The sequence below is a fragment of the Pelodiscus sinensis genome, chromosome 14, assembly GCF_052426305.1.
Source record: "Pelodiscus sinensis isolate ZL-2025 chromosome 14, ASM5242630v1, whole genome shotgun sequence".
Lineage (NCBI taxonomy): Eukaryota > Metazoa > Chordata > Testudines > Trionychidae > Pelodiscus > Pelodiscus sinensis.
Genome location: NC_143065.1, coordinates 44295603 through 44317785, shown reverse-complemented (window position 1 = coordinate 44317785; position 22183 = coordinate 44295603). Strand labels below are relative to the sequence as shown.

The window sequence follows — 22183 nt, the reverse complement described above, 5'->3', positions numbered from 1 at the left end:
ATGATCTGCAATTGCCTGGCTTCTGTCAGACTTTATAACCAGGATCCTGCGGGCTCAGAGTTCTGGCTCGTTACACGCAGGGCACTGTCCAGTTATGCGTTTTTCTCGCTGCGCTACAAGCCATGGGCCAAATCCCGCGAGGGAAAGCTTCAAACCCCCGCTGAAAGCAAGCCGTCCTGTGCAGGGTCAAGCCCTCCCATACCTACTCAGATTCTCGCCATCTGGAACAAGCACGCCCCATTCGTATCCTTTGCCAGAACACTTTGCTACGGACACACAACTCGAGGGAGTCATGGGGCCGTTTCAAAACAAACACTGCTGTTTTAATGACACTGGAAATGGGAGCAGCTCAACGTGTGTTGGACAGGGACGTGGTTTCCACGTGGGATCCCTGATCAGCCCGTGACTCATATTTTTAGTGTCAGACAAAGCTGAGTGCCAGATACGCTGGGCTCCCAGGACTCAGAGTGACCAGGACCACAGATGACAAGCCGCTGACTTGCTACATAGTAAGGCTCTTGTGTTTGCCCCCACCTGTGTGGGATCTAAGAGCAGCGGACGGTGCAGTTTTGAAGCGCGCAGTACGCCCCAGCTAGAGAGTTACTGTGTTGTGCATCAGTACAAACACATTTACCTAGAATGGGATGGAAAGGACCTCCCGGCGTGTCTGTCCAAGCCGGTACTATGCCAGGCAGCCCCCCCCCATATAATCCTGAACCCCCTCCCATGCCCCTTGCTCCTCGGTCCAGCCCAAAGCCCCCTCCTGTACCAAATCCCCCCGTGTGATCCCATTACTACGTTTATCAAGTTCCGTCTTCAAACCAATGAGCTGGTTTGCCTGCATCATACCAATGGGAGGCTGCTCCAAATGTTGCCACCAAGAGGTGGGAACCTTCCCGTTTCCCGCCTGAATTTCAACCCGGCAAGCCTCTGCCATTTCCCCACATGCATGGCTAGCTGGCCGGTTCGCTCTCCTGGCCGGCATTCCCTGCTCTCCAGAGAGTCCAAGGGCCTCATGATGTCGATATTAGGGTGCCAGGCATCCGATTTTCAATCACCACGTCTGGTCAGACAGGGACCCTGGCAGCTCTGGTCAGCGGTGACAACCCGGCCATAAAACATCTGAGCAGTGGCACAGCAGGGAACAGCTCCATGCGGTTTCCAGAAGTGGACGGCGTGTCCCCGCTCTGGCTCGTAAATAGCCGGGGGGCTCTGCATGCATGCCCTGACCCCGCAGCTCCCATTGGCTGGGAACCACAGCCAATGGGAGCCCCAGGAGCTGCCCCTGCCAACGGGGCAGCTCCTGGAGACACCTGGCCATGCATCTGGCTAGAAGCTAGGGGTAGGGAGCAGGTTGGTCACTTCCAGGAGCCGCCGGAGGTAAGTGTTGCCAGGAGCCTGCACCCCCACCTGTGCCCCTTTCCTCCTGCCCCAGACCTGAACCCCCTCCCATCCGCCTCACTCCTCAGCCCAAAGCCCCCACCTGTACCAAATCCCCTCAGCTCCAGCCTCACCCAAGAGCCACGCCCCTAGCCAGAGCCCTCATGCTCCCCCACACGCCGAATCCCCCCAGCCCTTCACCCCCATCATCCCTAGCCCCACCCTACAGCTGCACCCCCAGACAAAGTCTCACCCCCCCCCCAACCACATCCCAGGTCGGTTTTCCGCTGTCAGAAAACTGAAAGTCCTCGTGATGTGACTGCACCTCCTTCGTGACCCGCTGTTAATTAGAAGGGGGAAGACCTGGAAGAAGAACTCACCTCCAGGACCGGCCTAAGACCAGAGCCGCCAGGATTATCCAGAGAGACTGAGCTTGCCTGGCCAGCAGGGGAAATCTGCCTGCCTGTATCAGGGCTGGTGAGCGTGACACTGTGTGCTTAGCATGTGTAGTCTGCTTGCTTGGGAATTGTCAATACATCGAGGATACGAATATTACTGAGGGAAGCTCTTTCAGCGGCTAAAGAACCAGCAAACCCGCAGGAAATTCCACCCTGAGCCCTAGGCACTGGGGACGGGTGAGTGTGTAAATTAACAGGGTTGTACCTTGCGCCCTGGGAGTGTGTCCCCCTACAGTGTGGAAGGGATAGAGGAATGTGTGCAGGTAACAAAGATGAGGAACGGCTGGGACATTATCAACCTAACATTCAATGAAGGTGCACACAGCTGTTTGTGTAGATTCTTGCATTAGTACCCTTCCTATCTAATTGCCTTTGAGCCTTATCTGCTTCGTTTTAACTATCCCATCTTCAGGTGCTCACTGATTGCCAGTTCTGCCTTCCTAAAATAAAATAAATGAATGGAGATGCCTGTCTCCTAGAACGGGAAGGGACCCTGAAAGGTCATTGAGTCCAGTCCCCTGCCTTCACAGCAGGACCAAGTACCATCCCTGATGAATTTTGCCCCAAATCACTAAATGGCCTCTGCAAGGATTGAACTCACAACCCTGGGTTTACCAGGCCAATGCTCAAACCACTGAGCTCTCCCTCCACCATTTTTATCATATTTATCCTTCTTATTTTTCCCTTTGATATTTTCATACCCTCTTCTCCTTGTTTCCCACCCCCCTCCTCTTCCATCGCCCTCCCCCCCCCATTTATTTTGGGTCTGCACATCCTAAACTCAAAACTCCGGTCATCTGAAGAAGTGGGCTGTGCCCATGAAAGCTCATGACACCATCGACATGTTTTGTTAGTCTATAAAGTGCTACCAGACCATTTGTTGTTACCTGTGTAATTGGCTGCTGAGAGCAGAAGGCAGTTAAGTGTCAGAAAAATAGCCCCATCTTTCAAAGCTCGGGGGAAGTGACGCACCATGCCAGAACCGATGAAAAGACCAGTGAGGACCGACAATGCCCCCCCCCCCCCCCCCCGCGCATCCCATTTCCCTCTGCTCCTACGCAACATAGGCACAGATGACCCCTGGGCCGCTGTGCTCATTTGAATGAGGGAAATATTAACAGGCAGCCAGACAGCGACGGGCCAGCGGTGGTAGGTGCATACAAGGATAGAGAGTTCTTTGTGGACGTTACAACCGCCCCCCCCCCCAAACAGGGATACAAACTTCCTCACGGATCGTCCAACACAGCTTCCCCGGGCGCAAGCCACACGTTCCTCGCCACCGAGTTCCAGGCATGCAATGTGCACCTAAGTGCTCCCAAGTCCTGATCCAAATTTGGCTTTGAAGCTTGAATCCAGAGAAACCGCTCCCTGCTTATCTCACTCACTCAGCACGCGGATGCAAACACGGGCCGGGGAGATATTTTTACAAAACCCTCTCTGCACAGGGCACACCCACATCTCCAAGGGCAGGAGCCAGCCTCATGTTTGCTATTGAGTTCGCGCTGAAACAGTTCAGCCTGACAGTTGAACTTGCAGGGTTTGCAGGCGGGTTTCTGCAAGTGGCATTCCCCTCCGGCATCACCTCTCTTGGACAAGGGTGTGCGTTTGTTCCGGCAAAGATGGGCCTAAGGTGAACCAGGTTTGCCTTCCGTTGCAGAGTGGCTATCATTACCTTTACTAACACTGGCTGCAGGTGGACACAACCAGAGTTAAAACACAATAGTGCGCACGGGATGATTTAAATACAAGAGAAGAATTTTAGCTGTTAATTATTAACTTTTATGATTTAATCAGTAGAGAGAATTGTTCAACTATGAAACCAGTGACTGAGCCGTCCTGCAGAATCACCACGAAAGGTAATAACGTTAGAAATGCCAAAACCTTGTAGACAGAATGGCAAGGACTTTGTATTATTCTGTCATTTATTGTTTGGGGCCCAACACAGCAAAGCAGTTCAACAAATGAAGTTTTAAGTGAATGCTTAAGTTTAGCTGAAGTCACCTTCACACAGACTTAATCATGTACTAAGGTGTTTTGTTGAACCCAGAGTCCAATATGGCTGCATTTTAGTGGTGTGTGTGTCTGATTGGGAAAGGCTTTGGAATGAAAGTGCAGGAATGCACAAAGGAAGCAACTCGTTAAATAAATTCCTCTTACCGCACCTACAAAATACACTCTAACATTTCCATCGTTTCTCTGTAGAGGACACGAAAAGTTCCAACTTTCTCTTGCCGAGTGGATCTACTCAGGCTTTGCAGAATAGGATTTTTTTTAAATAATTCTGAGAAATAATATTTTTAAAGTTTTTTTTATTGGCTTACTTTTTCCACAGTTGTGTGAAATGATGGTGTGATCGGGCAAAGGGGACTTAGGCGACTGTTTACTGAGAATAGCGGTTGAGATGCAAAATGTTAAAGCTTTATAACCACTCACACCAATTGCCACCTTCACATCTCAAACCAGACACAGTAAATACCCGGACTTGAGTTCTCCAGGAGCATTTTTCTGACGTCGCCTGGCTGTACGTTTTTATTTTGTTCAGTGGAAATATTTTTTCATGTATGTGTGTGGACAGGGAAATTGACATGTACCAATAAAAATCTAAACCTCCCAAGCCCACTTACAGACAAGAGGCTGTTTGAATTTACTGCATAAAGACTCAGTATATTTCACTGCAAGCAACATAAAAGATCTTTAAAAAAAAAAAAAAAAAACTTCATAAACTCCAGAAGAGGTGCTGGGAAGCAGAGAGGCACTGTACTTACATGTCCGGCTCCAGGAGCTGCAATGCATTCCCTCATGCCTTGTAACCAGAAGAGCTGGCAGCAGGTCACAACCAAGGTGTCAATACTATTTCTCCTTGCACAGGAGGAAATGCACCTCTCAGCCCTGAGCTAGAAATGTGTGGCAAGCAGCAGGGTGGTTTGGGGCTGAGTGAGGGTGCAGAGAAACCTCCCTGACAGCAAGTGGGCTGACAGGTTTGCAAAAGAAACAACCACCTGTTGGCCTCTGAAGGGCAGGGCAGCAGAAACGTTCTGCGTGAGATATGCTTGCCAGAGCCACTTGGCCGGGCTGCGTGTGCAGAGGAGCCGGCGGTGGGGTGGGCTGAGTGCATTTGTTCAGGGCCGGGAAGGTGATTAAGCGCACGGGAAATGGGAGCAAATTAATTTGGATTCATTTGTCATTGGAAATAGCCGAGTCCAAACAGATTAGATTATGTTCTGGATTTAGTTTCTTGAGACCTACAGGGAGCAGAATGCTGGCTCCTAGTGCATAAACCCACAGGCCTCTTTACTGTCCAGGCAGTCAGTGGTTCCCCAGCTCTGAAATGGGGGTACACATGCCTGCTTACCTTGCCGGGTCTGTAAATCCCAGCTCATTCACGGCAACGCGCTTTGAGCCTATCCAGTGGTGCAGAAACTACCTGCTTTATTGGACACCGGTGACTGGAGAAATGCACCAGCACCCCTGCCAAAATTTTAATCCCTAAATAGGGTGCCCTCTCATGCCCCCTTCCTAGTCCTCTGGGTGGCCCCTGCCTGGCAGGCACCAGCTGCCTATCAGATCAGACCCAATCCTGCCCCATTTACACAGGGCCTGCCAGACTTCCCACCTAGTTTCACTGATGTCAGTGGAACTAGTTGGGCAGTGGGGGACTAGTCCGTGTGAGTAAGAGAGGCAGAATCAGTCCAATTAAAAGCATCACTGAGACAGAGAGAACAGAGCCCATGACACCGCCCCTCTCAGACAGCTGGTAAAATCCACAGCAATTCCCCCTTGGGAATGAAAACGTGCATATAACAAACTCGGCCAACAATAGCCCTTTGCACTGAAGACTTAAGTTTCCCAAGAAAAGCAGGGGGATGGGGTGGGGGGAGATAGAAACATAGGGTCACAACTCCCTTTGGCAACATCCCAAGAGGTTACAAAACTGGGGTTGCTTAAAAGTACAGTTATGGGCACAGGAAAGGGACTGTGTGAAAATGGACCTTCTTACGCAACAGAGCTTCTCCAGGGCTGCGGCTGCCTGCAATGTATTTCAAAGATAAGGGACTGCGTTCTTAGCACCCTGCCCCGCCCTGGCTCCTCCAGATACTACTATTGTCATAATAATCAATCACGAACAGCACTCACCAGCTTTTCCCCGGGGATTCCTCGCTGCTTCTTGCGGGACTCAGCAGCTCCCCATCTTGTTGAACAGAGAAGACACAGTAAGGAACATCCCTTGTAATGAGGGGCGTATTTTACAGGTAGCACTGGCACGCGAGTCAGAGAACCCAGCCTGGGTCTCAGAACCCGCAGAGCCGGCAGCTACAGGGGGCAATAATCCAGAATATCATTTCACGCAGGAACGCTGCCGCCTCGGCCCCGCAATGCGCTAGATCGGAGCTCTCCCACTGCCGTTGCTCAGAGTAAAACCACACATTGTGCACCCATCCAAGCCAATGGCAAACCGGCCTTTGGCTTTCAGGGCACAGAATCGGGCCCCTTAAAAAAAGCGAGAGAGAAAATGCCCGAAAAGAGGTGGATGGGGCAAAAAAGGGTGGGCAGGGGGTGGGGGCACCCAATGAATTCTTTTCCTCTTTGGTAAGGCCCCTATTTTTACTTTTGCCCTCGCTGCGGAAGTATTTTATATTTGAATATAGCAACCCACTAAGAGCCTCGAATCACTCGAGTGTGGTACAAGGTCATAGCTCTCGTATTATGAAGTAGTTAAAAACCGATAGCCAGGCACACTGCAGTATTCACCAATCAGGAAGAGCAGAAATAACGACCATTTGAAATCAGGCCTTATGAATATGCAACAGTGTCCCAGGTTTTAATCACAAGGGGGAGAAAAAAATGACATATGTTTAAATTTGGGCTTGTTAACCCTCCCTTTTCCAGCTCCAGAATTTTAATTGTGGATTTTCCTCGGATGAGAATTATCGAGTGCTTTTATTGCTGCTTTTAAACTTTTTTTTTTTTTTTAAACTTCAGACTGCAATATACGAGCTTGCATCTCATCTGTTCTGTAGTCTCTTTTCAAAGTCATTTCTTTCAGTGGGACTATAATGTTATCCAGCCAAGGCAGCAATTTCAAATACATCAACAACAAAGTGTTACGGACAATGCCGTAGGCATGTTATTGGTACCAGCAAGTACCAGGCATAAACAAAAAGCAATTTTCTTCATGGGCTTCTCACGAGCTCCAAATTTGTACAAGTAGTCACACTGAAGATTAGCTAGAGAAGTATTCCAGGCCTCCTGCTAAACACCAGCGCTCTCCTATTTATGACATAGATCTAGGAGAGTAAGATCAACACAAATCTATGCATATAGTAATGAACGAACAGTTCACATTTGGTTCCCAGTTGGCCATGGGTTTGCACCGTTCAGTATTTCTAAACATTCCAGTGATCACTTGGACATTCAGAAAACTGCCCCCAAACTTTGGAGTTCTCACTTTTGTACCAAAAGCACTTTTTTTTTTCTTTTGGGCATTTGTTGTGGGCCTGCTAAAAAGTTTGTCATCCACTCAGGGAGCAGAAGCAAAATGCCGTGTGACCAGCTAGTTGCACTACAGCTAGTTCAAACGCACAATTCCTAAGCATCAGCATTCCGTTCTAGTTTTTCTGCATGCAAGCCATTCCACGCCAATACTTACACCTCACGCTGGACTAGGGCCCATAACTGCTGGCCACACGTGCAGCGAAAGGAGCTGGCTCCCGCCCACCTCTCAGCGCTCACATCAGAAGAAACAAACCCCTCCGACGTCTGGCGGCGGGACTATGACATGACCGGCTCGGTGTCACAGAGCCGCCGAAGACGTGCGGTCCCCCGCGGCAGCGAACGCTCGTCTTTGCTGTAGGAATCAATGTACAAAAATTCCAGACATACCTAAAGCTCCACCAGTCTTTGAGAACTGGGTGTGCCGTTAAGGTGCTTTTTGTTAGCTCAGGATGAGGGAAGTACGTGCCGTAGCCAGGAAAGGCAACTGGAGAGGGTGTGGGGAAAGAATGCAGAACCCGGCTCAGCAGGAGGTTCACGGTGCACACACCCTCCGCCGAGGGCACAGAGAAACCCGTCAGCTGAGAAATCAGGGAAGTCGTTCTACTACCCGGGAAAAGGGAGCTTGCAAAACCAGAGGCCAGACTGTAAATACGGCCCTGGAAGCAACAGCCGGTCTCATGACCCCGCCTACCAGGATCCCCGCCAAGTGACACTCACGTAAAGCATCTTCAAAACTCTGGGACACGCGTTTTTCCAACTGGAGGTGAGTCACCGCTCCCATCAGTCGGACGGATGTCTCTGCAGAAGGTCAGGCGTGGGCCCGCTTTGGGGACAAGCTGTAAACAGCTGATTCATTTGGATCCATCAGTGCGCTGATCATCTCCCACGGCACAGACGCCAGCACGACACCGCGATGCCCTTTGGGGCTGGGACGCGGCCCCGGAGAACAACCCAGTGCTCTTCGGCTGCCCAAAGCGCAGGTGGGGGAGGAGGGTCCATTTGCCAGCCAATTGGCCCAACGCTCTGCTTTGCTGGGACGCAAATGGCCAGGTTAACGCGTCACTGGTGAACGAGACATTTGGCCGGCACAGCCGCACCCAGAACATCGCCATTAACTCCATTCGGGGGGGGGGGACAGAATCGGGGCTCCGCTCTGTAAGTGCTTTACCCCCTTGAGTTCCCAAATTCTATGGGCCCGGGATGCGGCGAGCGAAGGACAGATGCTGGCTTTCTGCCCGCTCCTGGCAGGCAGCGTGGACTGTGTGCATCCTCCCTGCGTTTGCTTTTGCCCCCCTCTGAACCATTTACTGACTTTCCATCAGGCCTCTGCGTCTCCCCCCACCCCCGCAGCACCTCAAAACCGCAGTCCGTGCCTGACGGGGAAGGGGCAGAGTCTGGGAACCGTCGGCTGTGTAATCCCCCGGCGCTAAGACCAGCAGACGGGACTCCCCAAACATTGCTGCACTCGCGAGGCCCGGCCAGCTCACGCACGTGTCCGTCTTGGGCCGGCGCGGGACGAAGGGCGCGGCTCAGAGCGACGCACGACCCAGCCTGAGCCCCGGCATGTCCCTTCTGAACCCGGTGCCGCCTGCCCAGGAAGGGGCTGGTGCGGACGGGCTGCGTGTGCTCGTTTGGGACCGTTCGGGGCCTGCCGGGGACTGGAGGGCAGACTAGATGGCCACAGTGGTCCCATATGAACTACGGCCCAGCTGCACTGCAACCACAACCCCGTCCCCCCAGCCCCAGTCTCAGAGCCCAGGGCAGCCCACGCAGGCTCCCAGGGCTCGGATGCAGGTCTGCCCAGGGCAGGGGGAATGGGGCAAGTGCCCCAGGACCCGTGATTCCAAAGCCTTGGCATGGCTGCCAGAGAGCTGTGCAGTGCGCTCCGGGCGGCGCTGAGGGCCGGGAGGCGGCCTGGTGCATTCTGGGGCCCTCCCAGGGCTGGGGGTAGCATGGTGTACTGTGTGGGGCTCTAAGGTGGGGGCGGGGAATTTTGGAGGGGTTAGGAGGCCACTGAAAAATCAGTTGGGGGGGGGGCTCACACACAAGTGAGAAGCAGAGGAAACCACCCTCATCGTGGTGACCCCCACTTGAGAAGCAGCAAGACGCTCTCCACATTCCCCTCACACACCAGAGTCTAGGGGGGGCCCAGTGATGGGACGACGGGGGAGGGGAGGGGGATGTAAACACCAGCATGGGCTCCCCAATGCTGGAGGGAGCTTTGCGGGCCAGATCCAGGCAAGCTGGAGGCCACATCCAGCCCTGGGCCTCAGTTTCCCCACCCTTGCTCCAAGGGCTGGGGGGGTGGCACGGTGCACTCTGGGGATAGCTCTAAGGGCTGGGGGGGCGGGGTGCCACGCTCTGGGCAGTGCTGAGCATTGGCTGCCCTCAGCCCCGCCCCTTGTGCCTGAGGCCACGCCCCTTCCGGGAGCACAGAGCCAGCCCCTCCATTTTCCCAGGGGCCCAGCGTCTGTTCCCATGGCTACCCCGCTCTCCTCTGGTCAAGACTTGGAGCCCCGGCTCCAGACAAAGCATCTGTGAGATTTTTAGCCTCGCCAGAGCCTCTGCATCTGTTCAAGTCGTCGCTCTCTCGGGTTCATCCAGTGCCCAGCTGGTAACAGACACTCCCCTTTGGCCTTTGCGGGAGCTCAAGTTTTAGTCCTTGTCATGTCCTCATCGCTGTAGCAACACAGTCGTTAACAGGTTGGTCTCCTTACACTTCTAAGGCAGGGAAGAATGATCCTCGCTTGCCAAAGGGGAAACTGAGGCACATGCAATTAAATGACACGTCCAAGGTCACATGAAAAAAAGACCGTGATGGAGGTGGGAAATGAATGCAGGTCTCGTGTCCCAGTCCAGTGCACTAGCTGCTTTTCTTCCTGGGGCTCTAGCGAGCCCTTAGAGAGAGACCCTATCTAGGGCTTAGCTATGTGCCGATATTTCATATTTCCAGATCAACTCTGCATGTGTGTGTGGAGAGAGAGTGCGTCTCATGTGACCAGAAGCGGCTGGGAAGGGTATCAAAGGGTGAGTCTTCTGAGCCGGGAACTGGTCTAGCAAGTTTGCATTCAATGGAAATGTACTAGTTCAACATCATTTTCGGCTGTTCCTAACAACCTTTTGGCATGGCCTTAGCTCCAGTTTTTGCTAAAGCGAGGCCGCCAGCAAAGGAGACCCGAAAGAAAAGCTTGTCATCATGACGTTCTAGGTACTTGTAAAATGGGAACCAAAGGAAAAAACCCACAAAACCAAAATGACAACAACAACGGAGTTTAGAATCTCTCTCTTCAGACACAACCCAACGGCCAGGGGGGATACAGCCTTCCTCCCGCGTACGGGGGCCTCTGGGACGGCTTCCGGAGACCAGAACGCAACGGCGGTGGCACGTCCCCATTTCTCAGGCAGCGTGGCAGCTTTGCCTAGGCAATCTTCCGTTACCCTTCGATTTACGACACCAAGACGGTACAGAGCGTGCGGCTGTATCCCGTTAACGCGGCACCAGTACACTTTAAGATGCTTTGACGTGGGGCAGCTTCCGTTGCCTCCCACTGCAACTCACCCAGCCCCGCAGGGATCCTCTCCAGTGCCAAGAGCACCCCTCTCCCTCCGGCCCCTGGGCACGTGGCCCCAGGACCCAGGCATGGCAAGGCGAGGGCTGGGCCCCGCAGCTCGGGCGCCATAGGCCGCAGCGCTCGCTGACACAGGATGTTGTGGAAGAGCTGCCCAGCTGGGCCTGCACACGCTGGCCCAGCAGGGCCTGGTGCAGGGAGGGGAGGGGCCTGAAGAGATAGACAGAAGCAGACAGACGGACAGACACAGCGGCTGCCAGGCATAGGAGGAAGCCACCAGCCAGAAGAGCGGGGCTGACAGAGTCAATGCCACGCACACGGCCCCTGCCCCGTCCCCAAAGACGTGAGAGGAAGAATTCACGAGAAAAGGGCCCAACTATCGGGCGACCAGGAGAAGGTTCCGAAATCCCAGGGGGCCGATCCCGGCAGTGGCAGAGCTGCCAGGCGCTCGGCTGGGGAGAAGGCACCGACCAGTATGGAAAAGGGCCAGAAATTGGCCTTAAAAGCTGTTTTTGGATCATCTGCCCAGCTGAGAGGGTCCAGAAAAAGCCCAGCTGGGTGATACCACTGCGGATTAGGGCTTTTTCATGAGGAAAATGGGGGAGCCAGGAAGCACGGGGCAGCTTTTTTTGCCTCGGAGGGGCCTCGAAATCATCTGATTGTCATCTCAAGGGTCCTTTTCGTCCAGAGTTTTGCCTCTGCCTGTGGCCAGCACCAGACGCGACGGAGAAAGATACAAGGGATCCTGCCGGGAGCCTTTCCAGGGAAAGGGACAGTCGCTTCTAACACACAACACAGCCGCATCCATGCAACCAGGGGTGGTGGGTCACGCAGGCAAGGGGAGGCCCAGTCTTCCCAGAACTGCCTACACTCACTAGCTGCCGGGAAAGGCTGGGGCGCCCCGACCCTCTGTGGTCGCTCTCTGCCGCTGGACACCGGGGGGGGGGGGGGAAAGCGGGGTCAGAGCCGGGATGGCACAGACTAGAGGCAGCCCTCAAAGGGGAAGAAATCAAGAGGACACCAGAGAAAAGGGAGAGATGCAGCAATGAACGTTGTTGACCCAGGGTGGATCCCGACCGCTTGCTCGGCTGCGCGTGAGGGACCCAACCAAAGACTGGTGCTCACGTCCCTCCTAGTCAGTGGTGCAGCCGAAAGAACTGCCCGAGACCTGGGGCCATCACGGTCTCGCCACAAGGCCACAGCACGTTAGAACACAGCACGGCCCCCCCTCCCGCTCATCCACCAAGTACTCACCTGGCGTTAATACTTCTCCAGGCAGTTTTACTCACGGACAGCCAGCACGAGGTGGGGCCGTCAATTCCGGCAAACAGCCTCTAAGCAAAGCCACGCGAGTGTGCCGAGCCGAGGTCTGCCCTGCCGGGGACTCTCCTGGGCGTCGCATGAGCTCACGTCGGGCCTGTATATAAATTCGCATCAACAGACGCGTGGGTTACAGCCACTTGAGGTCACTGAAGTACCAAACCCGCCCACAGTGTCCTAGAACATGGAAATTACAGGTCGGGACTATTTACCGACTCTTTGCCCGGTCACGTCGCAGCGCCCACCGCCAGCGGCGGATTCCCAACTCCATAAGGAAGCTCCTCCCCATCTCCAGCTTATCACCACGCACAGCAAGTTCCTACGGGGGTGTAAAGTGCAGTTGATTACCCGATAATCTGATAAGCAAAAGCTTATAGGTTAATGCTATAGGCTACATGCATTTCCCCCTCCCCCACCCTTGTCAGTAAATATTTTGGCAGGCTGGCCAGCAGCCTAGCTCAGTCCTGGCTCGCACCGGGTCTGGGACTCTGCATTTCAGCGGCAGCAGTGGGGGGTGACAAGTAGCCAGTCCACGAGGGGAGCTGGGTTTTAAACTGGCTGTCCTCATGGACCAGCTCCCGCCTGGCTCCCTGTGCTGCTGCCTCTGATATAGAGGCAGCAGTGCAGGGTGGCAGCAGCCCCTGTCTAGGAGGGGTCGGAGCTCCCGGACCCGGCACGGGCCAGAACTGAGCTGGGCTGCCTGCCAGCCCAGTTCCTAATACGTTTTAAATGCAGAACCACAGCAAGGCAGGGGACAGAGCGCACTGGCTGCTGGCCTCACCCCCACAGACTATAGAACAGTCGACAAACCGATAAGAATTCGTGAGGTTACTTGACTGTTGAATTAACCGATATTTAACATCCCTACTTCCTACAGATCCTACCAACATGAAATCTCAAGTCCACCCTACAGCCTGGTAATATACAAGTACGACCGACTTTCTTCCTCCCCGGGGAGGGGAGGTTTCGTACGCATTTGTCATCACTTGGAACATCAGGCTGAAATTTTCCACATTCGGTCTCTGCCTCCAGTTGGATTGTTAGGAAAAGTTTGGGCCAACATTCGGGCGGATTTTGAGACCGAGATTAATGGACGATAGCGTTCCCTCTATATGCATAGTGAACTTTCCCTAAAGAGTCAACCTGAGGCAGAGACCCAGGGTGAAACATTACGGACGATTCTCATCCGGCCGAAATCGTGGAAAGGGCTGCACGATTTGAACTGTAGGTGTCACTGCTGCTCCTTCTATGTGTGCAGAGGCGACAAGGTTATTTTCAGCGGTGCCTACGCGTCTCAGGAACACAAGAACTAGTGAAAGTCAGTGGCATGCGTGCTCCTAACCCCCTTTGGCACGTCTGACAATCTCCTTTTAGATACTCGAGCCACACACGACATCTCCATGTAGCGACCCACCATAGCAACATGGAAAGGAAAAGTTTCCACCATTCCTTGCTGCTTTCATGATGCCTGTAACTAGAGCCCTACAAATCTGTGCATATCTGCTTTACACCCCCCGGTACCTGCATCCGCAAGTGTGGATGTGAATATCCGCGGCTCGTTTTTGCAGATTCAGTTGCGGGTGCAAAATCTGCACAGGGCTCTGCCTGTAACAACACGGCTGGTTATACCCTTAAACCCTTTGGGAATCTTCCACTCCCGCCTCTGACATGTCAGGAAGCAACAGGAACCCACAGCTTTCGCGAACTCTCAGTCTGGTGTAAACCCTTCGCAGCAACCTCAGACCCTCTTGTACAAGCCGATGGGTGGGGTCTGCCAAGTGGTCCATGTGTTACCCTGCAGTCACATTGCTGAGGGCACTGTTGTGTGCATTTGATGAACGGGGCCCAGGCGTCCCAAGAGGCGAGAGGGTTTAAACCCCAAAAGTCAGACACTAAAGTCTTCACTGATTGCAACTATGCTATCTCATGGCAAGACGAGTCGTCAGATCTTTTATAAAAAGCTAGTCATGCACCCAACTTAAAAATCACCATGCAATCCATGTGCAGGCTGTGGTTCTGAGGGGCGGGGCTGGATGCACGAACGTGATCCAACTATGATGCACCTTCGGCATTGCTTCCCAACAGGGCAAGGAAGCAAATCACGCACAGAGGGGCTACAGCCCCCACACAGGAGTGGCTCCAAGCACCATGGGAGCCAAGAAAAAAAAAAAAGAGGGGCCACGAAGGCCAACGGAAACTGAGAAAGGAGGGAGTTCCCCACTTGCTCACGATGCAAAGGGGAAAAAAGCCACAAGCCCTCTTAAACAGAAGAGGGTTGAACCCAAGACCAACCAGGACACAGGGGGCCAGTCCCAGGGCCGGAGGCTGTCCATGAACACTGGATCTCTCCTGCACCTCGGGGCGCTACTGGGGAACGGTTTTAAGGCACCAGGTAATGGATTAGAAAAGGGATTTTCTCTACGATGGAAGTGCAAAGCCTGCGGTTGCATCTATGTTCATGTTCTGTGCAACTCCGACTTTCTTTGCTTTCTCTGGACTAGCCAGTCTTTATGGCCTCTTCTGTTAAATAAACCTCTCTCTGTTTTCATGGTCAGCAGGCCCCGGGTGGGCAAACTGGGTGGAGCGTGAACCAAAGCGAGCTGGTCGTTGTGGGGCTGGTTTCACGCTGTAGGGGACCAGTCAGAGTGCCCGGTGATGAAGAACTCCAGAAGGAGGGCGTTGGGAGGACCACAGCCTGCAAGGGTTGTTGGTGTCAGTTTGTTAAAGCTGGTGAGAGCCAGGAGACCACCTGGAGTCTGGCTGCTGGTGCCAAGGATCATAGAATAGTAAGAGTGGAGGGACCACAAGGAGCCAGCAGGACCAAGCACCGTCTAGACCAGCCCTGACAGGTGTCTGTCCAACCGGATCCTAAATATCTCCAGTGATGGAGATTCCACAACCTCCCTGGGCAATTTATTCCAGTGTTTAACCACCCTGACAGGCAGGAAGTTTTTCCTAATGTCCAACCTAAACCTCCCTTGCTGCAGTTTAAGCCCATTGCTGCTTGTCCTATCTTCAGAGGGCAAGGAGAACAATTTTTCTCCCTCCTCCCTGTGACACTGACCCATGGACACATGGCCCTCAGGTCCCCATGTGGCAGAACCCCTTCCTGCTCTGGGAGGATCCTCCATTGTCCCAGTGGGAAAAACCCTCACCCTCGAACCCTGCCCAGATCCGGTCTGGACACCATGGGGCTGCAGATACCACAGGCTGCCAGCACTTTGTCAGTCACAAGGCTTCCACTGACGTCAGAGTAGATGGATCTGGACAATTATTGCTGCTTTGTCTAGGTTGGACCTCTGCGGTCTGGCACCCTTGGGACCTGGCCAGTCCCAAGCCAAGGAATCTGCTGGAGCAGGGAGGTCGATAGAGGGCCGGCATTGACCAAGCGTGGAGTAGGGAGGGTACTCAGGGGGGCGGGTGGAGAGATACTCGGGGAGAGAGGCAGGGTGGCTACAGAACCCTGCAGAGGGGGACTAGGAGCACAGCCTCGCGGGAGCGCACCGAGCCCCGTGGCTGCCAGGCTACGCTCCTGGTCCCCAGTGGCAGGTCTTCAGCCATCCTGCCTCTTCCCGGGAGCGTCCCCACTCAGCCCGGGAGCATCCCGGGGGTTGCTGGAGCACAGACGCCTGGAGCAGAGTCCATCCTGCCGTAGGACTCAGGGCCCCTTGTGATTGGCACAAAACCAACACACAATATGAAACAGATCCTGCCTCAAACGGTTCCCAGCCAGACCAGAGCAAGCGGGAGAAAGGGATTACGTCCGTCCTCCATTTTCCAGATGCACAACAGGGCACAGTACAGTTAATGCGATCGAGAGGAATTTTGTGTTTGTTTTAATTGAATCATCCCATTCTGTAAACCCTCCTCCGAGCGCACTAGATTTGGCCCGTAGTATTAGTGTCTTCCTATGTACTCATTGAACTAGGTTTTTTTAAATATTGCCAATGGATTTCAATGCATTTTACTTGGCCTATATCTAGTGTCTGTCAATTTCCCCACGTTACTACTTACTTAACATACCGGCGATTTAATTTTCCCGCCCACAGAGCATCCAGGCAAGTTAACCAGCTTGTTAATTTAAACTGGTAAACAACCGCTGGTGGGAGCTTCCAATAGATTCAATTGGTTTTGATCAATTTGCCTCATGGTGAAATCACGGCAACCCATTCAGAGTACCGAGGTGAACGGACAGTGAAACCACTAGCTGGGTTCCCTGTTGACCAATGGATAGCGCCTCCTGGAAAACGCTCAAGAGCCTGGTGCGACGACACGGTTAGCTGGTGCTTTGGCTTCATAAAGGATTTTCGGCTGGAGGGTGGGGAGGGTTATCCCTAGTGCCCGGAGGGGGATGAGGTGGTGGAGAGAGGAAGAAACTTGCCTGTGGTTGCCCAGAGACTCAAAGACTTTGGGTCCCCACACTAGCCAGTGCGCTAACATCAGCAGCGCAGCCATGGTTGCACGGGCGGCAGGACGGGCTTGGTGCCCTGTGTACAATCCCTTTGGGGCACACTCCGATCCTCCTCCAAGTGGGGCGACATGACTGGGCTGTCACCGTCAGATGGTCTCCGGTTCTGCCCAGCACACTGGGTCTCCACGTGTTGAATCCCACCAAGATCAGGAGGAATCTATCTACTGGGCCTTGGATCAGAACTTCTGCCAGCTGCATTTTGATCCCTACCTAGATAAACACAACGGCTGCCTTGTTTCCCCACCCTTCGCTCTGCCTTTCTGCCTAAGGGCTAACTGCCAGAAGCCCCTCCAGGCCTGGCCTGCTGGGTTCTCACCCTGCTCAGTTTGGGCTTGGGGGTATGCAGAGATGAGACATAACCAGGCCTCCTTCCTCACTTTACACTCCAGGAGGTGGTGGGCATAAGGAATTAATGCAGAAGTGGAATTAGCAGCCAAAATCTACACAACCACATGCATGTACGTTGCTATGCGCATCTGTACTGGGTTTATTTGTAAGCATTGATGGGTATGGGCATGCTTGTGGTCTTCTTGACCAATGTAGACAATACAGGCTCTTTGGCGCATGGACTGTTTTATTAATAGAGCTAGTACAGGTTGAACCTCTAAACTCTGGGCTCCTTGGCCCGGCAACAACCGTGGTCTGGAAGGATCACAGACACTGCTGGACCAGAGGGCTGGGCTGATGGTGGGGAGCCCAGCAGGAAGCCTAGTCTCACCCAGATGGAGGCAGCAGGGCCGCATCCAGGAGCGCAGCCCAGACTGGAGCCCAGGAGCGCAGGCCAGGCCGGTGGCGAGAGCACAGCCCCAGCCAGCTCAGCGACCCAGGGTCGTAGCCCCGGCCCAGGCTGTGGGCAGCGAGCAGGCCAGACAGGAGGGAGCCTTGGCCTCCCCTGGTTCGGCAAACTCTGTCATTGGTGCCGGACTAGGGAGGTCCCACCTGCAGAGCAATTAGTACAAGGGGGCCCTGGCTCCACATTACCAGAATACAAATCCATCCATAAATACTGATAACTTCTTCTCCCCCGTTGATGCTGCTCCTTCGCCCCAGGCTGAGCTCTGAGCTCGCTACCAGCAGATAGAACAATCAATTAGTCACGGTCATGGGCTTGTAATAGGTGCTGCCCAGCCTCGGCCCCTCTTTGATTTCTCTATAAATGTCCGTGTGGTCCCAGGCTGATATCGGCACCGTTTGCAAACTATCAAGTCATTTAAAAATCACCCTCCAACCCACCCGGAACAAGACAACTCAGTAGGGGCAGGAAGAACATGCAAATCAGTATGGAAGTGGGCGACTTCAAACAGAAACCTCAAGACAAACGTGGGCTCAACTTTCACCCTCCCAGTCGTTCCTTGCGGAGTCATTGTAGGTGGCAACTCCAGCGGCCTTCGAGCCACAAGCCAGACACGCTCTTGAGTTATAAATTGTGTATGAAAATGCTCTTCAGAGCCCCTTCTAAATATTCTAGCACCGCCAGGGAGTTAACTAAAGGCAGAAGCGAAAGGACACCTATGTTAATATTTAATTTAGCCCTAAGCCAGTATCTTCAATAATGTACATTTAATTCTTTACCTTATTATTCACAGACTAACCTGCCCTACAGGGCTTCATAGAATCATAGAACTGTCGGGCTGGCAGGGGTGGAAGTGTTATCGAGTCAGACTACCTGAGCGAACGCACAACCAGCCATCCCTGACAGGCGCTTGACCAACCTTTTCTCAAAATCCTCCAGTGATGGAGGTTCCAGTGCGTCCCTTTGACGTCTATTCCAGAGCTTAACAACCCTGACAAAGTTTCTCCTAACATCTAACGTAAATCTCTCTGGTTGACTATTAAGCCCATTACTTCTCGTCCTGCCTTCAGAGGTCATGGAAAACAATTGATCCCCCTCCTCTTTATAACCACCCGTAATGTGTGCAGGCTGTACTCAGGTCCTGCCTCAGACTTCATTTCCTCACCATGAAACACGAGGGTTTTTTAACCTTTCCTCAGACATTGGGTTGTCTAAACCTTCTGTCATCTTAGTTCTCCTTTGGACCCTCTCCAGTTTATCTGCACCCTTCCTAAAGCCTGGCACCCAGAAACAGATGCACTAGCTGAGGCCTCCCCACGGCTGAGTAGAGCTGGACAAGTATCTCCCATGTCTAACACACAAATACCTCCCCAGAAGAACATTAGCCTTTTGTGCAGTAGCACTGGAGCGTTGACTGTCATCCAATTTGCTGATCCTCCATACGTCCCTGATGCTTTCCAGCTGTACCACCACCGAGCCAATTATTCCCCATTTTGTAGTGTCCAATGTAAACACTACTTAGGGTTTGATCCAGTGCATGGTAAGGTCAATGGAAAGATGCCGATTGACTTCCGTGGTGCACAATCCATCCCTTTGGCCCTTGCAACGCAAACTCTGGAGACCAGAGGCTCTTTTGGTCAGGGGTGCGCGAGTGATGTGTCGACAGGAGGAACCAAACCTGGGACCTCTGGAGCACCATGTGAGAGAGAAAAGCCAGCTAGCTCTCAGCTAAGGCCGTAGAGCAAACTCCTTCCCTCTCTCTGCATGTGGTCTCAGAGTTTAGTGTTGAATAAATTAAACCATTTACTGATGTTGCTGTTACTTTGTGTTAGTTCAATTTAATAATCTAATTCATACATATTTCTCTTCGCTGATGTTACTCTGAAGTGTGTGTAGCTGACCAGCTCATTCTCTGGATATATGCCAAGTTACCCCTCGAGGGGTAATTACTCCAAGGTTAAGAACCACTGCTCTAACTGGTGGGGGTCTGACACTGGGGGGCATCTGGGGTGGGGGGCTGATACTAGGGGTCGCTGGAGGCTGGGGCTTTTGGTGGACTGTCAACATTCGATTTGCATATTTGTTATTTGCATAATGAATATGCAAATAAAAGGCTACCTGTCTGTCAAAAGTTTGCCAAGGGGTTTGCCGGTCCACGGCATAGAAAGGTTGGGTGCCGCTGTCCTAGAGGGGAAGAGGCGGCACCGTGTCCTCACCAGGCTGGAAAGTCTCATGAGAGTCTGACTGTGCTCCAGCAAGGGGGAGCCCGGTGGCACCTGAGAGACTAACGGATGGATCAGGCCTGAGGCTTCCGTGGGGAAAACCCACCAAGCAGAGTCCGGCAGGGCCCCTGGCCTGCTGGCTTGGGCCTGAAGACTCCTGCTGGAAACTGGGGTGACCAGGTGTCCGGTGCTTGACGGGAATGCCCAGCTGAAAAAAGGCGGCTCCAGTCACCGCTGCAGCCTGGGCCCTTATGAGTCCAGTCAGCAGGGTCAGAGCAGAGCTGTTCCCACCGGTCCTGGCACCGGGCTGCACCCTGCAAGCAGCCAGCAGCCCTGGCTCCCAGGCAGCTGTTCCACAGGGCTCCACACTGCCCCTGCCCAGAGCACCGGCTGTGCACTTCCATTGGCCAGGAGCCAGCCAATGGGAGCAGTAGGTGCAGTGCCTGTGGGCGGGGGCAGTGCACGGAGCCCCCTAACCCACACCCTGCCCCCACTCAGGCACCAGACCAAGTGGCCTCTTCCTGGGCTTCCAAGGAGCCGGCCGTAGCCTCGCTGCACCATTGACTGGGAGCTGCCCAAGGTAAACCTGCACCCCAACCCCCAGCCCCAATCCTCACCCCCCAAGCCCTCATTCCTGGCCCCACCCCAGAGCCCATAGCCCCGCTCCCACAACCTGAACCCCTCCCCCCTGCACCCTAACCCCCTCCCACACTCAATCCCTCACCCCTGGCCCCCTCCGAGCCTGTCCCCCCGATAGAACCCTCAACCTCTCCCAATCCCCCACCCTTGGCCCCACCCTGAGCCTGCCCCTGTTAGAATCCTGACCCCCCCACACCCCAAGCCTGCCTCCCAGTTAGAGCCTTCACCCCCTCCAAACCCCAATCCCCCGCCCCCACCCAGTGAACGTGTGTGAGGGTGGAGGAGAGCGACTCTGGCACCCCAGTCCTTCCTCTCCCCAATGCTCTGCCCACAACTCCTGCCCCCTACTCCACATACCCAAATCCTCTACCCACCTCCTGCACCCATACCTCCTTCCATATCCAGCACCCCTGCCCCAGATCACAGTCCCCTCCTGCCCTCGGTCACAGTCCAACCCCCTGCACCCTAGTCCAGTGCTCCAGCTCACAACTGCCTCCTCCTCCCAAATTCCCTCCCGTACCCCATGCTCCCTTCTGCACCCAACCTCCATCCCAGACCCCGCACCGCCTCCATTAATATCATGGAAGAGTGCTGCCCTCGACCACTTTCCAAATTCTTGGAATGGCCACCCATCAAAAGTTATTACCTACCCCAGATTTGGGAGTTCTTGAACAGACGGACAGACCAACTCACAACCGGAGAGTAGATAAACTTAACTAGAGCTAAACATTTACATACGGAATTATTCATTTTTTTTATCAATATTATTTGTTAAATTGTAAGTGTTAGAAAGTCAAACTCCTCTCCAAGACACCAATAGGAAAAGGCAAAATGCGCATACACGGTATTTGCTTGACTCAACTTATCGTTAGAACATGGGTGTGGCTCTGGAATTTACACATCTCTCTTGAAACCAGCAATACAGTGTTTGCAAAATGAAGCAAGGATGTCATACGGGCGTCTCCATTAGCTATACATCCCTTTTCAATGTTTGCTTTAACGAAGCCAGATGTAGGTATGCAATTACATTTTATTTTCAAGGTTTACGAGGCATCACACGCAGTGGACATAGAAACTTACTAGGGTGTATTGCCTTTTCCCCCTGAAGACATTTTGACTTTTTATTCCTGAAAAAAACTTCTAAAGACATAAATTGACAAAAAAAAAATCAACATTTTTAGTTCCCCCTTTTCCATTTGTCCGTAGAAATTGAGAGCAAAGATGAGGAAGATTCCCTGTTGTGTTCGCTCCCTCTGGGGCACCTGGCATTGGTCACTGCGGTCAGACAGGACACTGGGCTAAATGGACCTTTGGTCTGACCCAGTCTGGCAGCTCTTACTTTCTCGGGGTGCTTTTTTTTTCTTTGCAAAATTTTCTGTTAAAAACTGGCATCAACTAGCTCAGTGGTTCCCAACCTTTTGGGGCTGCCGGGCCCCTTGGGGCGGGGCCGCCAACGCTCCATGGTCATTAGGCGGGCACACAAATGCCTTGGTGGGCACCACGTTGGGGACCACTGAACTAGCTCTATTAAATAATTATATTTAGAAAGGAAGCATGGTCTAGAACAAGTCAGAACCTCTGGGTTCTATTGTCAACCCTACTACAATGACTTACCTCATTATCGTGCCTCATTACACTATCTGTAAAATGGGCATTAAAAATACCAGGCTCCCGCACAGACTTGCACTGAGGCTTAAACAACAACAGCCGTTGAAGGGGTTGCACAGACGTAAGATGGGGCTAGATGGGCCTTGGGTCTGACCCAGTCTGGCCGTTCTTATGTCAGCAAATGGCCGATGTGTGGTACCTCGGTTACGTGTCTAAGTTCCAGTTAATAT

General features: G+C 53.2%; 1 protein-coding gene and 1 long non-coding RNA gene across 6 annotated transcripts in view; one reads left to right on the top strand and one right to left on the bottom strand.

Annotated features, from left to right (window-relative positions):
* Window positions 1–4610, top strand: part of LOC112547304 (uncharacterized) — a 29934-nt gene extending 25324 nt beyond the window's left edge. Inside the window, exons 3-4 of the long non-coding RNA XR_012895674.2 lie at window positions 3633–3694; window positions 4171–4610. This is a non-coding gene — a long non-coding RNA (uncharacterized LOC112547304). The remainder of the gene's footprint in view (window positions 1–3632; window positions 3695–4170) is intronic.
* The window catches only part of PAQR5 (progestin and adipoQ receptor family member 5), a 30800-nt gene extending 22954 nt beyond the window's left edge, over window positions 1–7846 (bottom strand). For 2 of the 5 annotated variants that reach the window (XM_089782099.1, XM_014578070.4), the window contains exons 1-2: window positions 7486–7625; window positions 5973–6027 (exon numbers count right to left, since the gene is read on the bottom strand). The gene's annotated coding sequence lies outside the window, so the exon portion shown is untranslated. Of the gene's footprint in view, window positions 1–3060; window positions 3607–4603; window positions 4744–5972; window positions 6028–7485; window positions 7626–7718 lie in introns of those variants that run through there. The other 3 variants (XM_089782101.1, XM_089782100.1, XM_089782102.1) reach the window with 3 other exon arrangements.
* Window positions 7847–22183: the final 14337 nt, after the last annotated feature.